We start from the raw sequence: 18,609 nt of genomic DNA, 5'->3' as shown, positions 1-18,609 counted from the left end.
TGTGAATCTACACCTTCTAACTATTCTAATCAATCATTATGGTTTTTCTAGAGTTCAGATTTGCCTCTTTGTCACTTCTAAGAACAATTCTCGTTCTACTCTCCAAGGGTAAGAGGAATCTAATCTCTCTTCTATATAACCATTCTTCAAAATATCTGAAAGTGATCATGTTCCATGACAAGTCTTCAGGCTAGACAACAATTCTTTCAGCAGATTGTCCTACAGAACAGTGTCTATTCCCCTCACCATTCTGATCATCTTTGTCTGTACACACTCCATCAGATGTCGTAATCACTGTAGAAAACTATTTGTGTCTAAGAAAATCATGCAGTATTTATTTCCTCTGTGTATGCAACAAGAAGATAAATAGAAAATGGTAGAGTAAAAAGGGAGTGACATGCCTGAGCTCTCCCAAATTTCCCTTCCAAACAGCTTTAAAATAATACCTCAAAACAAATTCTGGAGCTTCAAAACCAAAAAGATTGGAGTGTACAATTTCCATGCTAAGAAAACTTAAAAGGTTGATAGGAAAGGTCTATCTCATTGGGTTGACAGTGAAGTGCAGTCTAGCACAGGTCACCTCAAAGTTAGCAGCAAAGGAAGTAGCAGCAGTAGTGGCTTCCAGAGCTCTTTACCCCACAGAAGTTAAGGGGGTCAGACAACTGGTCCAAAGGAGATTACAGGAAACTCTTTGCTGATACTGGGGGCATTGCCTATATATTGCATTGCCTATACTGCTGCATTGATTATACATGGGTTCCAGGTCACAGTTCCAGGGAAAAAAGGAGCACTAGCAGGAAAAGAGACCCTAATCACAGATCCAAGATTAAAAAAAGTACTTGTGTCCATTAACAGACCAAAGCACAGACCACGGAGAGTAGTGACCACACCTCTCCTTAGGTCATACCATCTTGAAAGAACTGAAAACTCATATACTCTCAGAACTAGTTCTGAGAGCATCAGCATTAAAGATCTAAGGTTTCTAACAGTGTCCCCTCCACCACAGAAGCAGAACCTAATTTTAACATGACAACAGAAGTAGAGTCCATTACTCTGGGAAATTGTCTAGAAAAATAAGGAAACTACGAAAAAAGGACTTGATCATAGAAAGTTACTATGGTGAGAGGGAAATTCAAAACACAAACTCAGAAGACAATGAAATCAAAGTAGCTTCATGCAAAACCTCAAAGAAAAACATGAATAACATAAAAGAGGCAAGAAAAAGTTTTTGCAGAGATATGGAAGAGGGGAAAGGTGAGGGGAGTGAGTGAGTTTCATTCTCATCAGAAGTGGTTCAAAGAGGGAATTATATACACACTCAATTATATACACACTCAACTGGATATAGAAATCTACCTTACCCTAGAGGAAAATGGGAGAAGAAAAGGATGGGAGAAAGAGAAAAGGGGAAGGGGAGGGAGGTGTAGGTGATAGAAGAGAGGGAAGATCATGGGAGAGGGTAGTCAGATATAACACACTTTTGAAAGGAGAGAAAAGAATAAATGAGTTGGGGGAAACAGGATGGAGGAAAATATAGCTAGCAATAGCAACTGTGGGGAAAAATATTGAAGCAATTTCTCTGATGAACTTATGATAAGGAGTGGTATTCATCCCAACGATAGAGCTGATGGTGTCTGAATACATACTGGAGCATGCTTTTTTTTCCTTTTCTCACTTTATTTTTCTTGAGGTTTCTCTTTCTATATAGGGGGGTGGGGGGTAAACATGACTATGGTAGCAATTTTGAATTTAAACCAAGTAATTTGCTTTCTCAATGGGGGAAGTGGGGTAGGAGGAAAGGAGAAAATTTGGAACTCAAGATTTTGAAAGCAAATACTGAAACTTGCTTTTGCAAGTAGCTGAGGGGAAATTTTAAAATAAAAAATGAGACTTAATTAAAAGAAAAGTGTGAATAGATCTCAGGACTGAAAAACTAAAAAATAATTTTAAGGGGTAGGGGGTGGGGAGGGAAGCAAGAATGGGGGGAAAATTGTAAAACTCAAAATAAATAAAAATCTTTCTTAAAAAAAGAAGAGGATGGATGAGGAGATTAAGACCCTACTGTACTTTGCTCTGATCAAACCACACACACACACACACACACACACACACACACAAAACACACACAGAGTGCGTGCACGCGCGAAGAACAATCTCTGATCAATAAAACTCTCTGATTCAATTTTGGGCAGTGGGGTTTGAAAAACAGGATTCTTGTATAAAGTCTATTTTATTTTCAACATTATTTTCATTCTATCACTCTTGCCCCCAAAATTAAAGGAATGTGACACATTTCTACTAAGTTGCAAGTCCCTTCACGGTAGAATTGTGAATCTCTCATCTTTGTTTCTTTATCTGTTTCCCATCCCCATTCAGATTGGAAAGATAATGAGAGTTTCATGGGGTAGATTAAGGCATCAATATTTTATGTTTATAATTATTTATATTTTGCTTTAAAAATCCTGTCTTTGTGTTCTTGATGCAAAATATTTTAGTACTGAATTAATCATCTCATCAAGTGGATACCACAGTTGACCACTCAAGAGATTATTTGAAATTCATAGAGTATATTAAGTTGATTTCACTTACCAATCCTCTATCTTGCACATCTTTTTTTTAATTTTAGAAATCTCTCTCTTGTAATATAAGTAATAAATTGGAATTTTCTGCTTCAAAAAAAAAAAAAAGATAGTATTTTAAGGGGCCGCTAGGTGTCACAGTGGATAGAGCACTGGCCCTGGGGTCAGGACTTAAATCCTGTTTGAGACATTTAATAATTGCGTGGCTGTGTGACCTTGGGCAAGTCGCTTAACTGCACTGCCTTAAATAAAAAAAATTTTAAAGGAATTTAAAAAAAACAAATAAGAGCGACCAAGATGGCAGAAAGAAGACAGTCACTGTACTAAGTTTTCCCGGTCTTCCCTCATATAAAATATGAAATAAACCTCTTAACAGAAATCCAATCAACAAAACCCAGAAAGAGAAGCTAGGAGAACATCTACCTTGGGGTTTGTCTTCTGGGATCGTGGCTGAGCCAGACACAGAAAGTGGAGGCTCTGCTGGGAGGATAGGATGGGGTAAGAGCCTAAGGGTGGGGCTGACCTGAGCCTCAGAGGTGTTGGCTGTGGGAGCTGGCATCTGAAAACCAACTAGGGAGCAGAGGCTGTGGGAGTGACAGTCTGGGGCTTGCCAGCAGGGCTGGAGAATGAGTTCCAGCCACTATCACCCCCTACTGGCCAGCCCACTTAGAGTTGCTAAACCCAGTGAGAAAAGCCTCTAGGGATCCCACATCAAACCTCTGTGAACCAGCCCCTCCCCCAACACAAGATCATAGGAAAATGAAGAGAGGCCAGGGAAAAAGAGGGTCCATAGAAAAATTCCTAGAAGTAAAAGAGCCTAACTCAGAGAGACCAACAACCTCTGAGGAGAATATGAACTGGTCTCCAACAAAGAAAGACTTCCTTGAAGAAATCGGGAAGGAGTTTAAAAATCAATTGGAAAATTCGGGAAAAGAAATTCAAGAGAAGATCAAAACCTTGCAACAAGGAAACAAACCCTTGGAAAATACAATTGGACAAATGCAAAAAGAAAATAATTCTCTCAAAACCTCAATTGGTCAAATGGAAAACTCTCTCAAAAATAGAATTAACCAATTGGAAAAGGAGTTGCAAAAGGTAAATGAAGAAAATTCTTCTTTAAGAAAAAGAATGGAGTCTGTGGAATCCAATGACTTCATGTGACAACATGAATCTGTTAAACAAAACCAAAAAAAATTGAGAAAAATAGATGAAAATGTAAAATACCTTATCAGCAAAATCACTGACCTCGAGAATGGATCAAAGAGAAATAAACTAAGAATTATGGTCTTCCTGAAAACAATGAAGAGCAATAAAGCCTGGACTTAATATTACAGGATTTAGTGATGGAAAAATTGCCCTGATATCATGTAACTAGAGGGGAAAATAATTATTAAAAAAAATACATCGATCCCCTTTGGAAAGGTAACCCAAAATGAAAACACCAAGGAATACTGTGGTCAAATTTCAGAACTATCAGATAAAAGAGAAAATCCTGCATGCAGCCAGAAAGAAATAATTTAGATACCAAGGTGCCACAATAAGCATTATACAGGACCTAGCTGTAGCAACATTAAGAGATCAAAGGGCCTGGAATACAATACTCTGAAAACAATGGAGCTTGGAATGTAGCCAAGAATTCATGACACAGCAAAAACTGAGCCTTCTCTTCCAGGGCAAAAGATGGACATTAAATAAAATAGGAAACTTCCAACTTTTCCTGATGAAAAGATCAGAGGTTTAATTGAAAATTTGGACTTCAAACAGGAGACTCAAGAAACACATGAAGAGGTAAAAAAAGGGGAGGAGGAGGGTAAAAAAAAAAGAATAAACTGCTATCCAATAAGATGACTGGCTATATCTCTACCTGGGAGAAAGACTTTAATAACTCTAGAGAACTGTAACTCTACTAGAGAGAATATATTTAGCTAGAAGTGATCGACACTCAGGACTTATTCATAAAACTGCTATCCAATAAGATGAAACTGGCTATATCCCTACCTGGGAGGAAGACTCTAATAATTCTCAATAATTATACTTCTATCAGAGAGCATATACTTGACCAGAAGTAATAGACACTCATGACTTTTCTATGATTCAGATAAAATGATTTAAAAACAATACCTCCTTAAAAAGGGGGACAGTAAAGAGATGGGAAGATGGAGGAGACTAAATGGACTAAATCTAATTACATTAAGAGATACAAAGGACCTATTGTAATGGAGGGAAGAAAGGAGGAGGTGAGAACCCCCTGAATCTTACTTTCATCAGATTTGGCTTAAAGTTAATATACATACACTCAGTTAAGAAACTTAACTTTCAAGTATTAGAAGGGGGAAAGGGGAGATGGGGAAGAAAAGGGGAACCAATGGAAGGAAGGGAAGGCAGAAGGGGGAAAGGGGGGAGGAGGGTTGGATATAGGAGGGCAAGCACACTGAAGACAGTGGTATTCAGAAACAAAATACTGGGGAATATGGATGAAGGGGAAAAATACAAACAGAGTAAAGACAGCATGGAGGGAAATAAAGAGTTACTAATTATAGCTTTGAACAAGAATGGGATGAACTCTCCCTTACAAAGTAAGCAAATAGCAGACTGGATTAAAGGCCAGAATCCTATAATATACTGCTTACAAGAAACTCATTTGAAGCAGAGAGATGCATTAAGAGTAAAGGCAAAAAGTTGGAGCAAAATATATTTTGCTTCAGCTGAAGTGAAAAAAACAAAGCAGCTGCAAAAATAGATATCCTAAAAAGATATAAGGAAGGTAACTATATCCACCTAAAAGGAATGATAAACAATAAAGAAATTTCAATACTAAATATGTATACACCCAATGGGATAGCATCCAAATTCTTAGAGAAATTGAAGGAATTACAGGAAGACATAGAGAGACATAGAGAGCAAAACTCTACTAGTGGGAGACCCCAACCTCCCCCTCTCAGATTTAGATAAATCTAAGTATAAAATAAATAAGAAGGAAGTTAAGGAGGTAAATAGATCATTAGAAAACCTAGACATGACAGATTTATCGAGGAAACTGAATGGGAATAGAAAGGAATATACTTTCTTTTCTGCAGGACATGGCACTTACACAAAAACTGACCATGTACTAGGGCATAAAAACCTAATAATCAATTGCAGAAAGGCAGGAATAGTGAAGACATCTTTCTCAGATCATAATGCAATAAAAATCGCATGTAATATTGGGCCAGAGAGATATAGACCCAAAACCAATTTGAAACTAAATAATCTCATTTTCAAGAGTGAGTGGATCAAACAACAAATTATAAAATAGATAGAATTAATTATTTTATCCTAGATAATGATAATAATGAAACAACATTCCAAAAACTATGGGATACACTCAAGGTGGCTGCCACAGGATATATTATATCTTTATTTGCTTATATGAATAAATTGGAGAAAGAAGAAATCAATGAACTAAATATGTAACTAAAAAATTAGAGAAAGAACAAATTAAAAACCCCCAGTTAAATATCAAATTAGAAATTCTAAAAATTAAAGGAGAAATTAATAAAATAAGCAAGAAAACTATTGAACTAAGAAATAAAACCAAGAACTGGTTTTATGAAAAAAAAAAACAATGAAACTGATAAATCTCTGGTCAATTTGATTTAAAAAAAGAAAGAAGAAAACTAAATTGCTAATATCATAAATGAAAAAGGTATACTCACCACCAATGAGGAAATTGAAGTAATAATTCAGAATTATTTTGCCCAACTCTGTGCCAATGAATTTGATAATCTAAATGAAATGGATGAATATTTACAAAAATATAAGTTGACCAGGTTAAATGAACTGGAAATTAAATACCTAAATAACCCTATCTCAGAAAAAGAAATTCTACAAGCCATTATTGAGCTTCCTAAGAAAAAATCTCCAGGGCCAGATGGATTCAGAAGTGAATTCTACCAAACATTTAAGGAACAATTGGTTCCATTCTATATAAACTTTTTGGAAAAATAAATGAAGATGCAACTCAACCTAACTCTTTCTCTATAACAACAATATGGTATTGATACCTAAATCAGGAAGAGTTAAAACAGAGAAAGAAAATTGTAGACCTAACTCCCTGATGAAATAGATGCAAAAATCTTAAATAAAATCTTAGCAAAATGACTACAACAAGTTAGCACTAGGATAATACATTATGACCAAGTAGGATTTATCCCAGGAAAGCAGGGTTGGTTCAATACTAGGAAAACTGTTAGTATAATTAATTATATCAACAACAAACCTAGCAGAAATCATATGATTATATCAATAGATGCTGAAAAAGCTTCTGACAAAATACAGCATCCATTCCTACTGAAAACACTAGAGAGTGTAGGAATAAATGGGTTGTTCCTTAGAATAATAAGTAGTATCTATATGAAACCATCAATGAGCATTAAATGCAATGGGGATAAGCTAGAGGCATCCCCAGTAACATCAAGGGTGAAACAAGGATGCCCATTATCACCACTACTATTAAATATCATATTAGAAATGTTAGCTTCACAATGGTAGATACTACATCAATGCTCCTTCCCTTCCCTTCCCTTCCCCTTCTGGCTGAGGGCCACAGTTGTCCAGACTTCTTTTAGCAAGAATGGGCCTTCCGTTCCCTCACCCTCATAAGGTGGGAGCATTCCTAGTGTAGAGGAGCAGTGTGGCAGTGTGTGTGTGTGTGTGTGTGTGTGTGTGTGTGTGTGTATGTGTTTAGTGGTGGAGGCCAGGCCCACCTTTGCCCCTGGGGGCTGTGAGGGGGAGTCTTGGAGCTGTGGGACAAAAGGGGCTTGGAGGTAGGAAGGTGAATCCAGTAGCAGCCACACCTGAGATTTCTGTCCTTCCTCCAGCACACACTAATTTTTTCTTTCACCTCTAGCTTAGGAAGCTTATGAATTCCAGCGCATCCACAGATGCTCTTTGTCTCCATGGTTACACAGACACTGGCTAGTTCTGTGACAGTTAATAAACAGGCCCAAGTCCCAAGCTTCTTCAAAAAAAAAAAATTTAGCTTCAGCAATAAGAGAAGAAAAAGAAATTGAAGGAATTAGAATAGGGAAGGAAGAGACAAAACTCTCACTCTTTGCAGATGACATGATGGTATACCTAGAAAATCCCAAAAAATCATCTAAAAACTACTAGAAATAATCTGCAAGTTAGCAAAGTTGTAAGATTTAAAATAAACCCTCATAAATCCTCAACATTTCTATATACGACTAGCCAGATGCAGCAGGAAGAACTAGAAAGAGAAATTCCATTCGAAGTACCTTCAGGCAATATAAAATACCTGAGAGTCTACCTGCCAAGGCAGACTCAAAAACTTTTTGAAAACAATTATAAAACATTTCTCACAGACATAAAATCAGATTTAAATAACTGGGCAAATATCAATTGCACATGAATGGGTCGAACAAATATAATAAAAATGACAACTTTATCAAAATTAAACTATTTGTTTAGTGCCCTACCAATCAAAATTCCAATAAATTACTTTAATGACTAAGTTGTAAATTCATATGGAGAAACAAAAAGTCGAGCGTCTCCAGGGATTTAATGAAAAAAATGCAAAAGAAGGTAGTTTAGCCTTACCAGATCTAAAATTATATTATAAAGCATCAGTCATCAAAACTGTTTGATATTGGTTAAGAAATAGAATGATGGACCAGTGGAATGGACTAGGTGCAATAGCAGGAAACAATTACAGTAATCTGCTGTTTGATAAACCCAAAGAATCCAGCTATTGGGATAAAAACTCTCTCTTTGATAAAAAAAAAACTGCTGGGAAAATTGGAAGTTAGTATGGAAGAAACTTAGATTAGACCAACACCCCACACCCTATACCAAGATAAGATCCAAATGGATACAGGATTTAGACATAAAAACAATATATTATAAGCAAATTAGAAGATCAAGGACTAGTGTACCTATCAGATCTATAGAAAGAGGAGCAATTTATGAGTAAGGAAGAGATGGAGAACATCACCAAAAACAAACTAGATGATTTAAATTACGTTAAATAAAAAGCTTTTGCACAGATAAAACCACTGTAACCAAGATCAAAAGAAATTGGGAAACAATCTTTACAACTAATGATTCTTAACAAAGGACTCATTTCTAAAATATACAGAAAATTGAGTCATATTTTTTTTTAAAAAAAAGCCATTCCCCAATTGACAAACGGTCAAAGGATATGCAAAGGCAATTTACAGACGAGGAGATCAAAGCAATCCATAGTCATATGAAAAATTACTCTAAATCATTAATTATTAGAGAAATACAGATTAAAGCTTCTCTGAGGTACCACCTCACACCTCTCAGACTGGCCAATATGACCAGAGAGGACAATGATCAATGTTGGAAGGGATGTGGGAAATTGGGGACATTAAGATATTGTTGGTAGAGCTGTGAACTCATCCAACCTTTCTGGAGAGCAATTTGGAATCATGCCCAAAGGGCAACAAAAATGTGCATACCCTTTGATCCAGCAATACCACTACTGGGTCTATACCCTGAAGACATGATGAAAATGGGTAAAAACATCACTTGTGCAAAAATATTCATAGCAGCCCTGTTTGTGTGGCAGAATTGGAAATCAAGTAAATGTCCTTCAATTGAGGAATGGCTTAGCAAACTGTGGTATACATATGTCATGGAACACTATTGTTCTATTAGAAACCAGGAGGGATGGGAATTCAGGAAAGCCTGGAGGGATTTGCATGAACTGATGCTGAGTGAGATGAGCAGAACCAGAAAACCACTGTACACCCTAACAGCAACATGGGAGTGATGATCAACCTTGATGGACTTGCTCGTTCCATCAGTGCAACAGTCAGGGACAATTTTGGGCTGTCTGCAATGGAGAATACCATCTGTATCCAGAGAAAGAACTGTGGAGTTTGAAAAAAGTTTAAGGTCTATTCCCTTTATTTTAGGAAAAAAACAGATATCTTATTGTCTGATCTTGTTATCTCTTATACTTTTTGTTTCTTCCTTAAGGATGTGATTTCTCTCTCATCACACTCAACTTCGATCAATGTACAACATGGAAACAAAGTAAAGACTGATGGATTGCTTTCCGTGGGGGTGGGGGGGGGTGGCGGGAGGCAAGTAAGATTGCAGAAAAAAAATTGTAAAACTCAAATAAAATCTTTAAAAAAAGAAAAAACGATGAAAAAAAAAGCATCAGCCATCTGTCTGGTATTGGGTAAGAAATAGAGTGTTGGATCAGTGGGAATAGACTAGGTGCAATAACAGGAAATGATTATAGTAATCTGCTGTTTGATAAACCCAGAGTCCAGCTATTGGGATAAAAACTCGCTCTTCGATAAAAGCTGTTGGGAAAATTGGAAGTTAGTATGGAAGAAACTTAAATTAGATCAACACCTCACACCCTATTACAAGATAAGATCCAAATGGATACAGGATTTAGACAGAAAAAAAACAATATTATAAGCAAAGTAGAAGATCAAGGAGTAGTTTACCTGTCAGATCTATGGAAAGGGGAGCAGTTTATGACCAAGGAAGACATGGAGAACACCAGTAAAAACAAACTAGATGATTTTGATTACATTGATTTAAAAACTTTTTTGCACAGATAAACAAACCACTGTAACCAAGATCAAAAGAAATGCAGTAAATTGGGAAAAAAATTTTACAACTAGTGTTTCTGACAAAGGATTCATCTCTGAAATATACAGAGAACGGCATCAATTTTTTTAAAAGACAAGCCATTCCCAATAGAGAAATGGTTAAAGTATATGAAAAGGCAATTTACAGATGAGGAAATCAAAGCAATCCCTAGTCATATGAAAAATTGCTCTAAATCATTACTTATTAGAAAAATGCAAATTAAAGCATCTCTGAGGTACCACCTTACACCTCTCAGACTGGCCAATATGACCAGAAAGGATAATGATCATTGTCGGAAGGGTTGTGGGAAATCTGGGATACTATTACATTGTTGGTGGAGCTGTGAACTCATCCAACCTTTCTGGAGAGAAATTTGGAACTACACCCAAAGGGCAACAAAAATGTGCAATATCCTTTGATCCAGCAATACCACTACTGGGTTGATACCCTGAAGAGACTATGAAAATGGGTAAAAAATCCCCTGTTCAAAAATGTTCCCAGCAGCTCTGCTTTTGGCGGCAAAGAATTGGAAACCAAGGGAATGTCTATCAATTGCGGAATGGCTTAACAAACTGTGATATATTTATATATGTGTGTGTGAGAGAGATGGAACACTTGTTCTATTAGAACCCAGAAGGGATGGGAATTAAGGTGAGTCTGGAAGGCTATGCATGAACTGATGCTGAGCGAGATGAGCAGAACCAGAAGAACATTTTACACCCTAACAGCAACGTAGGAGTGATGATCAACCTTAATGGACTTGCTCATACCAACAGGGTAACAATCAGGTACAATTTTGGGTTATCTGTGATGGAAAATGCCATCTGTAACCTGAGAAGGAATTGTGGAGTTTGAACAAAGATTAAAAAATTCAATTTAAAACCCTTCAATTTAAAAAAAATGTTGTCTTATTATGTAATTCTGCTATATCTCATACTTTATGTTTCTTCCTTAAGGATATAATCTCTCTCTCATCACATTCAACTCAGATCAATGTATACTATGGAAATGATGTAAAGACTAACAAACTGCTTTTTGTTGGGGGGTAGGGGGAGGGAAGTGAAATTGAGGGGGAAATTGTAAAACTCAAAACAAATTTTACAAAGTAACAATTGGCAAAAAAAAGCAGAATTGGCCCAATAGAAAGAAATATACAAAAATCAACTGAAGAACCTCTTAAAAAGCAGATTTGGCCCAATGGAAAAGAAAGTACAAAAGCTCAATGAAGAAAATAATTCCTTACTAATTAGATTTTGACAAGTGGAAGCTAATGATGCCATGAGATATTAAAAAACCAATTAAATATTTTTTTTAAAAAATGAAAACATAGGAAAAATGTGAACTATCTCAAAGGAAAACCAACTGTCCTGGAAAACAGCTCAAAGATAGATAATTTGAGAAATATTGTATTGCCTGAAAGTCATGATCAAGAAAAGAGCATAGACATATTAGTTCAAGAAATTGTCAAGGAAAACTACCCTGATACCCAAGAACCAGAGCATAAAATAGAAAATGAAAGACTGAATTGATCACATCCTGAAAGAGATACCAAAATAAAACCTCCCAGCCAAATTCCCAGGTCAAGGTAAAACATCCTACAAACAGTCAGAAAGACAATTCAAGTATCATGGAGTCACAGGATAACTCAAGATTTAGCTGCTTTGACCTTAAAAGATCAGTGAAATTGGAATACAACCAACAATCACCTACCCAGGAAAACTCAATTTAATCCTTCAAGGAAAAGTATGGAAATTTAATGAAACTGAGGACTTTCAATCACTCTTGATAAAAAAGACCAGAGGTGAATAGAAAATATGACTTTAAAATACAAGACTCATCACAAAAAAAGGTAAACAGAATTCAATAAGGTTAAACTGTTTACATTGCTGGAAAAGAAGTTAATACTTGTAACACTTAAGAATTTTATATTATTAGGATAGTGAGAAGGTATATATATATATATATATATATATATATTTATATATATATATATATATATATAGAGAGAGAGAGAGAGAGAGACAGAGACAGAGACAGAGAACAGATTTGAGTTTGCTATAATGAGAAGATTTTTTTTTAATGAAGGTGTAAGAAAGAGAAATGCACTGAGAGAAGCAGAAACAGAATGAGAGAAGCAGAATGGGGTAAATTATCTCATATAAAAGAGCCATGAAAGATCTTTTATTGTAAAGGGAAGAATGGGGTGAGGGTGGCAAACAAAGCTTGATCCTTACTGTAATTCAGAATTGACTCAAAGAGGGAATAGCATGCACATTCAGTCGACTTTAGAAATCTATCTTATCCTAGTAAGTAGATAAGTTAATAGAAGCTGGGGGGTAGGGGAGCTCAAATTGGGAAAGGTGCTCAGAATCAAAACTTATTTAAGGATGGACAGTGTGAAAGGAGAGGGTGAAGGATAAAGGAGGGACAAAAAAGGATGAAAAATATACACTTTAGTAAACATAACTATGAATGTGAATGTGAATAGGATGAATTCATCCATAAAATGGAAGATAACTGAGTGGATTAAAAACCAGAATCCTACAATATACTGTAGTTGAAGCCACATAGAGTAATGGTAAGGGGTTAAAGCAGAATCTATTATGTTTCAGCTAAGTTAAAAAAAAAGCAGGAGTAGCAATGAGATAAAGCAAAAGGAAAAATAGCCCTAATTAAGAGAGATAAGCAGGGAAATTACATTTTGCTAAGAGGTAACCATAGACAGTGAAGAAATATCAATATTAAACATATGCATCAAATGATTTTGGTTGTTGTTGTTTAGTCATTTTCAGTCATATCTTACTCTTTGTGACCCCATTGGGGATTTTTCTTAGCAAGGAAACTGGAATGTTGTGCCATTTCCTTTTACACCTCTTTTTACAGATGAGAAACTGAGGCAAACAGGGTTCCTTGATTTGTCAAGGGACTCACAGCTAGTATGTAGCCAAGGTCAGATTTAAATTTTACTAACTGTGCCATAACAAGCACACTATCAAAAATGTATTATATAGAGCTAGAAAAAAAATCATAACAAAATTAATGTGGATGAAGCAAAAGCCAAGAGTATCAAGAGAACTTAAGAAAAATGTTAAGGAAAATCAATAAGGGAAGAATTTATAATCAAAACAAGAGATGGAGATATTATGGGATATAAAATTTTGACAACATTTGCCCAAACAAAACCAATGCAGCCAAGATTAGAAGGGAAGTAGAAAACTGGGGGGAAATTTTTAGAGCAAGTTATTTTGATAAAGTCCTCATTTCTGAAATATATAAAGAATTGAGCCCAATTTATCAAAATATAAGTCATTTTCTATTGATAAGTGGTCAAAGGATATAAACAGGCAGTTATTTGATGAAGAAAGTAAAACTATCTGTAGTCATATAAAAATTTACTCTAAATCATTATTGAGTAGAGAAATGAAAATTAAAACAACTCTGAAATATCATCTTTAATGTATCAGATTGGCTAAAATGATAGTAGGGAAAGCAACAAATGTTGAAGAGCATATGGAAAAATTGGGGCACCAATTCACTATTGGTGGAACTGTGAACTGATCCTACCATTTTGCAGAACAATTTGGAATTATGCCCAAAGAGTTATGTTTATAGCACCTTTTTTGTGGAAGCAAAGAACTAGAAATCGAGGGGATGTCCATCAATTGAGAATAGATTACTATGTGCAAGAAATGATTAGCTCATTGGTTTTTAGAAAAAAACTTTCATGAAGTAATGAAAAGTGAAATGAGCAGAACCAAGAGAATGTTGTAATAGCAACAGTAATATTATTCTTAGAATAATTTTGAACAACTAAGTCATTTTAAGTATTATAAATACTCAAAGCAACTACAAAGGACTTAAAAAGGAAGATGCTATTCATTTCCAAAGAAAGAATAGATAAATAGAAGGATGTTTTTTACATATATATACATATTTGTGTCTAATTGTAGCCTTACCTAAGATGGGGTAGGGAGGTAGGGAGAAAAAAAATAAAAGATATACAGAAGAGAAAAAAGATTATTTAGAAGAAAGCACAGAAAAGTAGGGTAGCTTCGAAAATTATGTAAAGTACCTTATTACATAGAATTTTTTAAAAAAGTAAACAGTGTGAAATGCAAATTCATGGTTTTAAATTGAATCCTCCTTTTATGCCGTACTATGTACATAGACATGCATTTAAGATCAAGCTGAATAAAAAAAAATTAAAAAGAAAGAAGCTACAAATAGGATGTTTTCAGAAAAATCACTTAAATGAACTGATTCAAAGGTAAGTGAGCAAAACCAGAAGAACATTGTACTCAATAAAAACAACATAGTATGAAGATCAACTGTGAATGATTTCGCTATTCTCAGCAATATAAATGCTATTCACCTTCACAGAAAGAAATGACAAAGTACAAATCAAAGCATACTTTTTTTGTTTTGTTTTGTTTTGTTTTTTTGTTTTTTTGCAAATGGCTTTGTTAAATGGCTTGCCCAAGGCCACACAGCTAGGTAATTAAGTGTTTGAGGCCAGATTTGAACTCAGGTACTCCTGAATCCAGGGCCTGTGCTCTATCCACTGTGCCACCTAGCCACCCAAAGCATACTTTTTAAAAAATTTTTATTTTTCTTGAGGTGCTTTTTGGGGGGGGGGAAGGGAAAGTCTGTGTTTTCCTTCACAACATATATTTTGCATGATCCCACATGTATCAAATTGCTTACCTTTTCAATGAGGAGGGAAGGGAGGGAGGTTAGGAGAGATTTGGAACTCAAATTTTGTTTTGTTTTCCTACTTAATAGTATTTTATTATTTCTAATTACATGTAAAGATAGTTTTCAACATTCATTTTTCTTTTTTTATTAAAGATTTTATTTATTTTGAGTTTTACAATTTTTCCCCCATCTTACTTCCCTCCCCCACCCCCCACAGAAAGCAATTTGTTAGTCTTTACATTGTTTCCATGTTGTACACTGATCCAAATTGAGTTCAACATTCATTTTTCTAAAATTTTTGAGTTCCAAATTTTTCTTCTCCTTCTATCCCTTCCCACCTCCCTAAGACAGCAAGCAATCTGATAAAGGTTGTACTTGTACAATTATATTCAAAATACTTCCACATCAGTCATGTTGTAAAAGAATCTGAACCAAAGGGAAAAATCACTAGAAAGAAAAAAACAAAAAGCAAAACAAAAAAGTGAAAAGAGTATGCTTAAATCTGCAGTCAGACTCTAGAAGTTCTTTCTCTGGATATAGATAGCACTTTCTATCACAAGTCTTTTGAAACTGACTTGGATCCATAGTATTCCTGAAAAGAATAAAGTCTGTTACAGTTGATCATCTCATAATGTTGCTGTGTACAATGTTCTCCTGGTTCTGCTCATTTCACATAATGTTTTTCCCAGGTTTTTCTGAAATCTGCCTGCTCATCGTTTCTTAGAGCACAATAGTATTCCATTACATTCATATATACTATGACTATCCCCAATTGATAGATATCACCTCAGTTTCCATTTTACTCCCACAATAAAAAAGAGCTGCTATAAATAATTTTATACAAGTGAGTTCTTTTTTCCCTTTTTCATATCTTTGGGATACAGCTCTAGTAAGTGGCATTGCTGGACCAAAAGGGTATGCAAGTTTTATAGACTGGACATATTTCAAATTGTTCCCCCAAATGGTTTAATCAGTTCACAACACTAACCAACAATGTATTAGAATTCCAAATTTCCCACATTTTCTTCAACATTTATCATTTTCCTTTTCCTTTCACATTAGTCAATCCAATGGCGAGTCAGAGTTGTTTTAATTTGCACTTCCGCAATCAATAGCAATTTAGGACATTTTTTTATATGACTATCGATAGCTTTAAATTTCTTCTGAAAAATGCCTGTTCATATCCTTTGATCAGGATCAGAATCAAAACTTATTTAAGGATGGACAGTGTGAAAGGAGAGGGTGAAGGATAAAGGAGGGACAAAAAAGGATGAAAAATATACACTTTAGTAAACATAACTATGAATGTGAATGTGAATAGGATGAATTCATCCATATGAATTCATCCCAATTCATCAATCAATTGGGGAATTCAGTTCTCTATGAATTTTAGAAATTAAATCTTTTATCAGAGATACCAACTATAAAAATTTTTTCTCAGATATCTACTTTCTTTCTAATCTTGGTTGCAATGTTTTTGTCTATGTAAAACTTTTTCAACTTAATAATAAAAATAATCCAATTTGCATTTTATAATGTTCTGTATCTCTTGTTTGGTTAAAAATGTTTCTCTTCTCCATAGATCTAACAGGTATCACCCTTTATGTCTAAAGCCCTTTAGACCTTATGTTGGTATAGGATATAAGGTCTATCTAGTTTCTGTTATACTATTTTCCAGTTTTCCCAACAGTTTTTGTCAAAAAGTAATAGAACTCAAATTTTTTTAAAGTAAATGTTAAAAAATTATTTTTACATAAAATTGGTAAAAACAAAAGATTTTTATTCTTTAATTGAAATTTTATCTTATTTTTCCAATTACGTGCAATGATAGTTTTTCTAGCATTAATCCATTTATGAGTTCCATATTTTTCTACCACCCTTCCTTCCCTTTCCCCAGCCTGTAGCAGAAAAGAGTTTGGTAAAAGTAAAGATTTAAAAAAAGATAAAAGGTACTTATTTCACTTTAAAAGTCAACGTACAATTAAAAGCATCTCTGAGGTACCACCTCACACCTCTCAGACTGGCCAATATGACCAGAAAGGACAATGATCAATGATGGAAGGGAGGGTGGGAAATCTGGGACACATTCATTGTTGGTGGAGCTGTGAACTCATTCAAACTTTCTGGAGAGCAATTTGGAATTATGCCCAAAGGGCAACAAAAATGTGCATACCCTTTGATCCAGCAATACCACTACTGGGTCTATACCCTGAAGAGACTATGAAAAAGGGTAAAAATATCTCTTGTATGAAAATATTCAAAGCAGCCCTATTTGTGGTGGCAAAGAGTTGGAAATTGAGTGAATGTTCTTCAATTGGGCAATGGCTTAGCAAACTGTGGTATATGTATGCCATGAAACACTATTATTCTATTAGAAACCAGGATGGGAATTCAGGGAAGCCTGGAGGGATTTGCATGAACTGATGCTGAGCAAGATGAGCAGAACCTGAACATTGTACACCCTAACAGCAACATGGGGGAGATAATTAACTTTAATGGACTTGCTCATTCCATCAGTGCAACAATCAGGCACAATTTGGGGGTATCTGCAATGGAGAATACCATCTCTATGGAGAGAAAGAATTGTGGAGTTTGAACAAAGACCAAAGACTATTAACTTTAATTTTTAAAAAAATGTTATCTTATTATGTAATTTTGCTATCTCTTAATACTTTTATGTTTCTTCCTTAAAGATTTGATTTCTCTCTCACCACATTCAACTTAGACCAATGTATACCATGGAAACAATGTAAAGACTAACAGACTGCCTTCTGTGGGGGGGGTGGGGGGAAGGAAGCAAGATTAGTGGAAAAATTTAAAAATTCAAATTAAATAAAATCTTTTTCAAATGAAAAGAACTGAGTACGATTGCACAGATGAAGAAGGCACTATAAAGTATAAAATAGCCTAGATATATTTCAGCTGAAATTTAGTGGCCAAGAAGATCAGGATCAAAATGTTCAATTTTCTAATACTATTTGGTCTTAGAATTTTGGTACCAAGAATGAGGAGGAGCTTAGGATACCCTAATGAGAAATGATCTGATGGCCTGGGCCACCTGTGTGCAGAGTTGTGACTACAGCTCCCAGTGTATCCACACTGTTGCTTTATCATATGCTTGTTGTCACAGGACTTTGAGATAGGAATGGTAAAGTGGTATATGAATATTGTCTTTGGATTCTATGTGTAAATCAGAGTTGCAGGAAGTCATCGACCTCACTCTCTCTTCCAGAGTCACCAACAATTCAGTGGCAAGAGAGAGTCAAGACAACTGGTGATGATGGCCTAGGTTGTGATGGATGACTTTGTCATCTTCAATATCTAACCAGGATTTAAGCATTTCATAGCGCCTGTTTCAGCTGCCTTCATGGCCATTGGAACAAATTGTTTTCATCCTTTCATTCCAACAGTACATACTAAATAAGATTAGAAGATTCAAGGTCTAAATCTAGAAGGGACCTCAGAAGTAGTAGGCCCTTAATAAAAGCCTACTGCCAGACTATTGTTTGAGCTATGAAACTCTAGTCCTCAGGCAGAGGTAATGTTTTCATGATTGCTACCAGATTTCGAGAAGAGAAAATAATCTGGGCATGAACAGCAAGCTGAAAGGCTGCTCCAGCTAGCCAGGATTTCCAAACCTGTTTAAGAGGTCTCAGGAGATACCATTGGACCCAGGACAAATGTGGATTGTTGAGAG

The 18,609-nt window shown here is 35.4% G+C and overlaps 1 protein-coding gene and 1 long non-coding RNA gene across 3 annotated transcripts in view; both read right to left on the bottom strand.

The window, feature by feature from the left end:
• AMMECR1 (AMMECR nuclear protein 1) overlaps nucleotides 1-18,609 on the bottom strand; it is a 156,162-nt gene that overhangs the window by 117,855 nt on the left and 19,698 nt on the right. The window lies entirely within an intron of this gene.
• The window catches only part of LOC141501446 (uncharacterized), a 45,379-nt gene that overhangs the window by 7,953 nt on the left and 18,817 nt on the right, over nucleotides 1-18,609 (bottom strand). The window contains exon 2 of the long non-coding RNA XR_012472238.1: nucleotides 6,275-6,344. This is a non-coding gene — a long non-coding RNA (uncharacterized LOC141501446). The remainder of the gene's footprint in view (nucleotides 1-6,274; nucleotides 6,345-18,609) is intronic.

This window comes from Macrotis lagotis, chromosome X, assembly GCF_037893015.1.
Source record: "Macrotis lagotis isolate mMagLag1 chromosome X, bilby.v1.9.chrom.fasta, whole genome shotgun sequence".
Taxonomy (NCBI): domain Eukaryota; kingdom Metazoa; phylum Chordata; class Mammalia; order Peramelemorphia; family Peramelidae; genus Macrotis; species Macrotis lagotis.
The sequence above is the reverse complement of the archived record's forward strand: the minus strand, read 5'-3'. Positions and strand labels throughout refer to the sequence as shown.